Here is an 8,369-nt window from a genome sequence, read left to right as displayed (position 1 = left end):
GGGCCCGTCAGGGGCGCGGTGGGGGCTTTGACCACAAATTCATCGCTGCAGCCACATCTCTCTCCAGATGCAGGGCTCCCTTTTAAAAGTCATTTGGAGATGAGTCGCTGGAAATCTCCCTCCTTGGAGGGTGGAAGTGGCTGAGACAGGCAGAAAGTGGTCAAGAGCTACTACCGAGGCCCTGGCACTCTGTGATCCCACCTGCGGTGCACCTAGACTCGTGGAGGAGAAAGCTCACCTTGGGGTGCAGCCCACCGGAAGATTTCCAGAGGGGTGGAAGACAGGGAGAAGGGCCTGGCTCCGAACAGCCATCCTCGATGGTGTTAGTCTGTTTTCTGCAGCTGTAACAGACTACATGAGACTGTGTAATTTATACAGAAAAGAAACTTATTTCTCATGGTTCTGGAGGCTGGGAAGCCCAAGATCCAGGCGCCTGCATCTGGGGAGGGCCTTCTTGCTGCATCATCCCACGGTGGATGTCAGGGGGCAAGAGAGCATGAGAGAGAGCAAGAGAGGGGGCCAAACTTGCATTTATAACAAACCCATTCTCAAAGTAACTAACCCACGTCCATGATAACGACATTAATGTATTCACCCTTATTAGCCCCACCCCAAGCACTGTAGCATCGGGAATTAAGTTTCCAGCACATGAACTTTGGGGGACACATTCAAACCACAGAAGGTGGGCACTGGATATAGGGCCCAGAACTGAGTAGACAGACAAGGACACAGGGCCACCCCTCTTCCCTCATTTGGACACTCTGCCTCTCTCTGTGGAGGGAACAGGACTCGGGCTCCCAGACCCTATGCCTGGCAACGCAGCGCCTTCCGGGATCTTCATGCATTGGCACACAGATCCTGCTGGGATTTTCTTCCAGGAAAAGGGGTCCATTTGGTTCCCAGGGTTTTGCCAGCGCCGGCCCTGCGCTGGCTCCCTGCAGTGGGCACTGTGTCCAGGGCCTGGAGGAGCTGGCCGGGACAGAGGTGGGGTCCAAGGCCAAGCCTCTGCATGCTGCTCTAGGCGCTCATCGGGGGGGCTCTGAGGCTGCTCCTTGGGGCTGCTAGCTGCAGGGAGGGGACTTGCTCCCACCCTCAGGTGTCTGGTGCTTTTGATTTTAATTATTGATGGACTTCTAGAGCCATTACTTACCACCCCCCTGGCCTTCCCGGCCCTAATAAAGGGCCAGCATCCCCCTTCTTTGCTTCCTCTCGCCTCCCTGACATATTAGAAGAATGTTTTTCCATTTCCTTTGATGTCTTTTACAAGTTGCATCTCATTTCCTGCTTGGGCATTTCTGACCTCAAATGACTCCAATGCGGGCGCCCGCTGTGGCTGCATGGCTGGTCTCCTCCTGGTGCTCCGCCTAGATGCCACTTTGAGAGGACTCAGTCCTCCCTGTGCAGCCGCCAGCAGGCTCAGCCTCCTCCCACCTTCCCCACCATCTTCCCTGGGGCTCCACCGGGGGAGGCTCCTCCCAGGGGTCTTGCTGGAGACTGTGGTTTCTGTTTTTCTGATACTATTCCCCTATCAGTGGGCCGGTTCCATTCATTCTGCCATCTCGGATGGGGTGGACTGGGCAGAAGGTGTGAGGAGAGGGTGGGGGGCACACAGAAGCCCATCTTGTGTCCCGGGACTGGCAGGAGATAGAGGAGCCTGGCAAAGCAGCGGGGCAGGGTTCTTCTCCCCAGGCTGGCTGTATGAGACCCCAGAAGGGCAGGTGCAAAACTGGAAAAGAAAAGCCCTAAAATGAGCCACTGAAAAGAGAAACAAAATAAGAGAGAATGAACCAGAGTTGATTGACAGAATTCAACCTGTATGTCTTCCCTCCTTCCTTTCTCTTTCCTCCCTCCCTCCCTCCCCTCATCCCCTCCTCTCACCCCCCACCCCCATTCAGGTACATGGCTCTGCGCTTAAAGCACCATCAGGAACCAATGGAGTGTCTCAGAGCAGGCTCTGAACAGGGTGCTGGGACCAGGGGATATGCACAGCAAGGCCCGAAGTCTCTGCCCCTCTGGGTACCGTAGGCCAAAAAGGATTTCTCGACACAGAGGGCCATGGCTCTGAGAGAGGTTTGCATGAGAAAATGGAGGAGAAAGACCCTTGGCTTTGTCTTAACCCCCAGCTAAACTCTGTCACAGGAACTGGGGCCCAGGTGATGTCTGTCCTCAGCCTTGGGCTGTGTCCCTGCCCACTATGAGCACTCCCTGAGAAAGAGTGGGGGTGCAGCGTAGCTCCCCACACAGAGGCACCCGGCAGCTCTCAGCAGATAGCGGACACCAGCTGTCTTTGTCCCTCTGTGCTGCTGTAACAAAATACTTGACACTGGGTAATTTTTTTTTTTTTTGGCAGCTGGCCTGTACAGGGATCTGAACCCTAGACCTTGGTGTTATAACACTGTGCTCTAACCAACTGAGCTAACTGGCCAGCCAGAGACTAATTTATAAACAGTAGAAATGTAGTGCTCATAGTTCTGGAGGCTGGGAAGTCCAAGATCAAGGCGCCGGCAAAGTCACTGTCTGGTGAGGGCTGCTCTCTGCTTTCAAGATGGCGCCTCTTTGGGCCAGGCCATGGCTCACTTGGGAGAGTGGTGCTGACAGCACCAAGTCAGGGATTAAGATCCCCTTCCCTGTCATCTTTAAAAAAAAAGAAAGATGGGGCCTCTTTGCTGTGTCCTCTGGAGGGGACGCATGCCAAGTCCTCACATGGCAGAGACAGAAGGGCATGCAAAGCAAATGTTGCATGAAGCCTCTCTGACAAGGGCCTTAATCACATTTGGAAGGGAGGATACCTCATGTCCTAATCAACTCCCAAAGGCCCCATCTCTTAGTACTGTCACACTGGCTGTTAAGTTTCAACACTTGAATTTGGAGGGGACACATTCAAACCATAGCACCCGGTCACAGGTGTCCTTGCTTCTAGCCTACAGTTCCAGGTTCACCATATCCCTTGGGTTCAAGGCCCTGTTGTCTGGATTGTGTGCTTTTTTCCAGGACTGAGGGTGAAGTGCAGAAGCCTGATGATAAAGCCCCCTGTGACTATCAAAATGAACCCCCGGAGCCCCAGGCAGGGGCAGAGGCTCCTCCCACCTAGACAGACCAATCACGGTCTTCCACGCCTCAATCCAGGCAAGGCTGCAGAGACAGGGTCTGAGCAAACAAAAGGAGCTTACGGGGCAGGTTTTGAACCACGGAGGAACTTCATAAGCCCAAAGAATGTTCACGCTAGACAGGTCCCTCAGGACTCTCCAATCCTCTGGTCCCTTTTCAGAGAGGGGAAGTGGCTGGTCCTCTGCCTCCCCCAGCCTAGACAAGCCCCACTCCACGGAGAGACCACTGGGCAGGGGGGTCAGACCCTAGCAAGGAGGGGAGAGTCCAGAGTGGGAGACACAATCAAAAGGACAGCCCAGCACTGGTCTTAAACCACCACCACCCACTCCCTGCTGCAAGCTGGGCCCTACCCCACCCAGGATGTGCTGGGCCACTAGGGCTCCCTGTGTGTTTTCTACAAGTCAGCCACAAGCCAGCCACCCCCTGACCCAAGCCCCTGCCATGGGTCCCCAATACCACCTGATGATTGCCTGGGGGCAGCCCCAAACCATGGGACCACGAGGCAAGCCACAGGCAGACAGCAATTTCAAGGGAAGGAAGAAAAGGTAGTTTTTGTTCACACACAGACCGCAAATGTGAAGCCCACTACGCTCCCCAGGGGCAGGCCGAGGAGCTGTGGTCAGTTCTCCACAATGCGGAACGCTTCACAGATGTGCGTGTCATCCCTGTGCAGGGCCACGCTAATCTTCCCTGTATCCTTCCAATTTTAGTATATGTGCTGCCGAACAAACACAGGTTTTGTGTCATTTTCAAACAAAGCCCAAGGCCTTCCGTGGAAGCCAACGGTCTTAGTCTAGAGTGGTGAAAAGAAAACTTTCCTGAGCTGAGGAGCCTGCACTGGAGGTGCCCTAGCAGGAGCGAAGCCCGCTCCAGTCGGTGCAGCGAGGACCTACAGGTACGAGGACACGGGGGTCTGGGCTCTGCCTTATACACCCAGCAAAAAAAAAAAAAAAACAGTAGAGGAGAGGAAGCAGATTGACAAATTGGGAAAACGTTAACAATTTTCGAGGCTCCCTGGTGAGTACATGGAGACCATCATACTATTCTATTAACTTTTGTGTATGTTTGCAACTTTCCCATAAGAACATTTTTAAGGAGGTATAAGTGATACTATTACATATTGCTGAGAAAATTTAAAACCAGATCCAAGGTTGACAAAAAAGAGAGAAATGATATATGTACATACATACATATATACACACACATATACATGTGTTGTGTATACTATATGTACACAGTATATATACACACATACAGTAAGAGGAGGCAGAAGGGGCCCTTATCAGGTGTTCTCAGTGACCTTGGGAATGAGGGGTTCCTGCTGACATGTCCCCAAGGCTGCCTGCTTCCACCGGGACCCACATCTTCCTGATGGGCCAAGTGAGAAGCTGCTCCTGGTACCTGATCAGTTCAGACCCAAGAAGTGCTCAATGATTTTTCATTCTGTTTATTACTGGAAATCCAAGCTACAGGAAAAAAAAATGTTTGTTTTTATTTTGAATTTAGGTAACAAAATTATTTGTGAGTCCTGAAGTAAGCCCCCCAAAGTCACCAGCATTGGGTACTGCCAGGAAGGGCATTGAGGCCAGGATGGCCACAGACTCTCTGCCTCTCATCCCGTTGAAAAGCCGAGTCTGATCCCCTCCCTTGACTCTGGGGTGGTCTCAGTAGCTTGCTTGACTCATCAAATAGGGCAGGAAAGAGACTGCATGACTTCTGAGGCACAGCCAGTCACCGGTAACCGAAATCTGGAGCATGAGCAGCTGCCATGCTGGGAGGAAGCCCAAGCCAGCCTGTGGAGGAAGCACATGGAGAGGAACTGGGCCCCCACCGCTCTGCCAGGCACGGGAGAGAGACTTCTTGGAAGTTGATCCTTCAACCCCAATCAAACCACCCTAGCTGACACCACATAAGGCAGGAGCCAAGCTACCTCGCCAACTCTTCCCAAATTCCTGACACGTGTAATCACGGCTATAAGTGAAACCACCATTTTAAACCACTACAAAGTACTAGAAGAGTTTTTTACTTGGCAGAGATAGTTAGAACAGGTGTTATCATGCTAACGGAAGAGAAGGTACCAGCTGCCAGTCCACACCTGACTTTATGCCCCTGGTGTTGAGTAGTACAACTGTGGTCATGATTTGGGGCTGAAGCAGATGATGACACTGAACAGGCCAGCCCTGAGGAGAAAGACCCACCCCTGAGGGCTTTCAAGTGCCAGCTAAGGTCAGTATTCTTCCTGATGCCCGTCAGGCCATCAGAGGCCATTCCCACTTTTTATTCCAAGGGGCTCACCCATGGAGCATATCCTGGTGATGTGATCAGTGTCTCCACTACCTTTGAAACACTCACACCAGGGCATAAATTGCACAATTTTTACTTCTCAGAATTAGGATTTCTTAAGTAAGCCAAACAGTGGAGCGAGTGGCTTGGTCTCTGAAACTTCAACCCTTTCCCAAATCTCAGTAATTTTCATTCTCCATTAAAGAAAAAAAATAAGGTGAACTAGTGGACACTTTTGAGCACGTACAAATGCTGCAGCGGGGCAGATGGTAACCACAGAGAGGACATGGGACCTGGTCATGTCTGAGTGGAAATGTCTGACCTCCAGCCCTTAAATGTGACAGGCTCGATTTAGCACCTACAAGACCCTGGACACAGCCTCTGCACCATTTCTGGACCATATTGCAATCATCCAGAACAGCTTCACAACACCACCAGGCCTTGTTGTCACTCCCCAAACCCTCTAACAGTGAGTTAGAATCTTCAAGGAAACTGTATCTGTCAGACTCGTTGACATTTTGCTGCATAACAAAAGAGCCCAAACTGCTCGGTGGCTTACACCAGCTATGGAGACATACCAGCACTGTGGGCCGTGTTGTCTTCACAAAAGCAGCAGCCCCTATCTGGGAGTGTACGGGTCTTACCACAGTGGGCTGAAATGGCGCAGAACACTGATTTTACAGGTTCTGCTGAGCAATGACACATCACACACATGTCCGGCCACATGTCTTGCACTGGCCCGAGCAAGTCACATGGCCAAATCTGACGTCAACATGCAGGAGCATGAGTCCTTGGATAGATCAGTAGGTAGAGTGAGGACCACAGGGAAAGCAATCAACATACAGGAGTTGTAGTCTCCTCCTGCGGGGTGAGGCAGCGAATATGTGGACCATGACACAATCTACCACGGGCCAACCAGATGAGGAGGTGACCAGCAGCTCAGGCTCTTCATCCCCAGCCAGGTCAGAGCTGCTGGGACACTGAGATAAAGCCACAGTCATCAGTGCTAGTTTTTAATTACGCTTTGTCCCTGTCATGTCCAAATCATAATGAGGTTTCTGTTTAATTCGCCTAAAATGGTTAGTCAGCGTGGTCCACAGATGAGACCATTTGAAAAACAGGGCTCTTCAGCAGACGCTTTTCATCATAGCCGTGGGAACGCAAAACACTACAACCGCTTTGTTACAATTTTCTCACAAAACTATACATGATTTTACCATACAATCCGGCAACTGCACTCCTTGGTATTTGGCCAAATGAGCTGAGAGCTCACATCCACACCAAAACCTGCACAAGGAGGTCTCCAGCAGCTTTATTCATAATTGCCCAAACCTGACAGCAAGCAGGGGGTCCTTCAGTGCGTGGGTGGATTCATAAACTGGTGCAGCCAGACTGTGCCATGCTGCTCAGCGCTAGAAAGAAATGATCTACAACCCATGAAGACATGGAGTGAACTTGAATGCATATAACTAAGTGACAGAAGCCAGTCTGAAAAGGCTGTGTTCTGTATGATTCCAACTCTGAGGCTTTCTAGAAAAGGCAGAACTGTGGAGACAGGGAAAAGATCGGTGGTTGCCAGGGTTGGGGGGAGGGAGGGATGAAGAGGCAGAGCACAGAGGGTTTTTAGGGCAGTGACACTCTTCTGTGTGATACTGTAACGGCGGATGTGGGCCATTATGCATTTGTCAAAACCCATAGAACACCCCCAAGAGTGAAACCTAATGTAAACTACGGACTTTAGTAATCATGTATCAAAAAATAAAAATTAAAAACAAACAACACAGTGCTCTTAAGACGGCAGCAGGGAAGCCAGCCAGGGCTGTGAGGCTAGCTGTGGGGCCAGCGTGGGGCTGGCTGTTCCACCAGTAAGGACCCTGGACGAGTGGCTTGGCCTCTGCGAGCCACACTGTGCTCCTCTGTGACACGAGTGCTGAGGCTTGGTTGACAGGGCTATTGAGAGAACTAACATGTGCCCTGGTATCCCCATGGCCTGGCTGAGAGTGGAAATCAGGGCAGAGGGTAGCCGGAATTACAACCTATTTCCAAAAGAAAGGGCTTTGACCTCCACGCTCTCCTCTGCGGAGGCTTCCTTAGCTCCGAGAACGGCCCCACCGTCGCACCCACATGGAGCCTCCTGGCACCTGCTTTCCCATGCCCCCTTGCCACCCAATCCATCAGCAGGCCCCATCAGTTCTCCCCCCAAATATATCCCATAGCTACTCCCAACCCCACCTCCAGACCCCTGTCCCATTATTCACGAACACCCTGGGATTTGGGGCCTTTGCACGGGCTGTCACCTCTGTGGGGACCCCCCCGGCTCTCTCCCAGTCAATCCACGTGTGGCCCTGTGGGAGCCGGAGGGGGCTTCCTGGCATGCCTGCTCTGTTCACCCCAACAGTCACCACCTTGGCATGCTCTGCAACTCACTGTCGAGTTTTGTGATGTCACCTCCCACAATCGAGGAAGTACCTGAGCAGGGAGTGATGTCTCCTTTGTTCAATGCCATGTCTCTGGTGCCTAGAACAGGGTCTGACATGCTGAAGGCTCTCGGAGTATCTGCCCAGCGCAGGACCTCTGCCTGGATGAACTCAGTGTCCCCCCCCACGCTCTCCCCTGCCCCTCTTGCTGGTTCTTCTCCATTCTCCATCCAGCAGCAGATGGTCCTGTCACCCCTGGCTTCCATCCCTCCAGGGGCTCCCCACTGCCGGCAGACAAAATCCAACCTTTAACCCCAGCCCATCAGGCCCAGGGAGGTATGGGAGATGTGTAGGAGAGGACAGGGAAAGGGGGGCCTGGCAGTGCAATCGCTTCTAGGCCAGGACTAGAGCACCCCAGTCCAAAATTCCTCTGCCCTGCCAAAGGCAGTGGCGTGGCCTTGGGTGGGTCACTCTGTGCCTCGGTTTCCACCCCAGACAAGCGAGCGACACGTGGGACCTTGTTGGCTGGATCTCATTGATGATGAATCCTGCTCAGAGCAC

At 52.3% G+C, this 8,369-nt stretch overlaps 1 non-coding gene across 1 annotated transcript; it reads right to left on the bottom strand.

Moving 5' to 3' along the window:
• Positions 1-3,736: 3,736 nt before the first annotated feature.
• LOC134377419 (U6 spliceosomal RNA) lies at positions 3,737-3,841 on the bottom strand. The gene has a single exon (XR_010023466.1). It is a non-coding gene; the product is annotated as a U6 spliceosomal RNA (small nuclear RNA).
• Positions 3,842-8,369: the final 4,528 nt, after the last annotated feature.

Source organism: Cynocephalus volans, chromosome 4 (assembly GCF_027409185.1).
Source record: "Cynocephalus volans isolate mCynVol1 chromosome 4, mCynVol1.pri, whole genome shotgun sequence".
Taxonomy (NCBI): Eukaryota; Metazoa; Chordata; class Mammalia; order Dermoptera; family Cynocephalidae; genus Cynocephalus; species Cynocephalus volans.
This window is presented reverse-complemented; position numbering and strand designations above follow the sequence as displayed.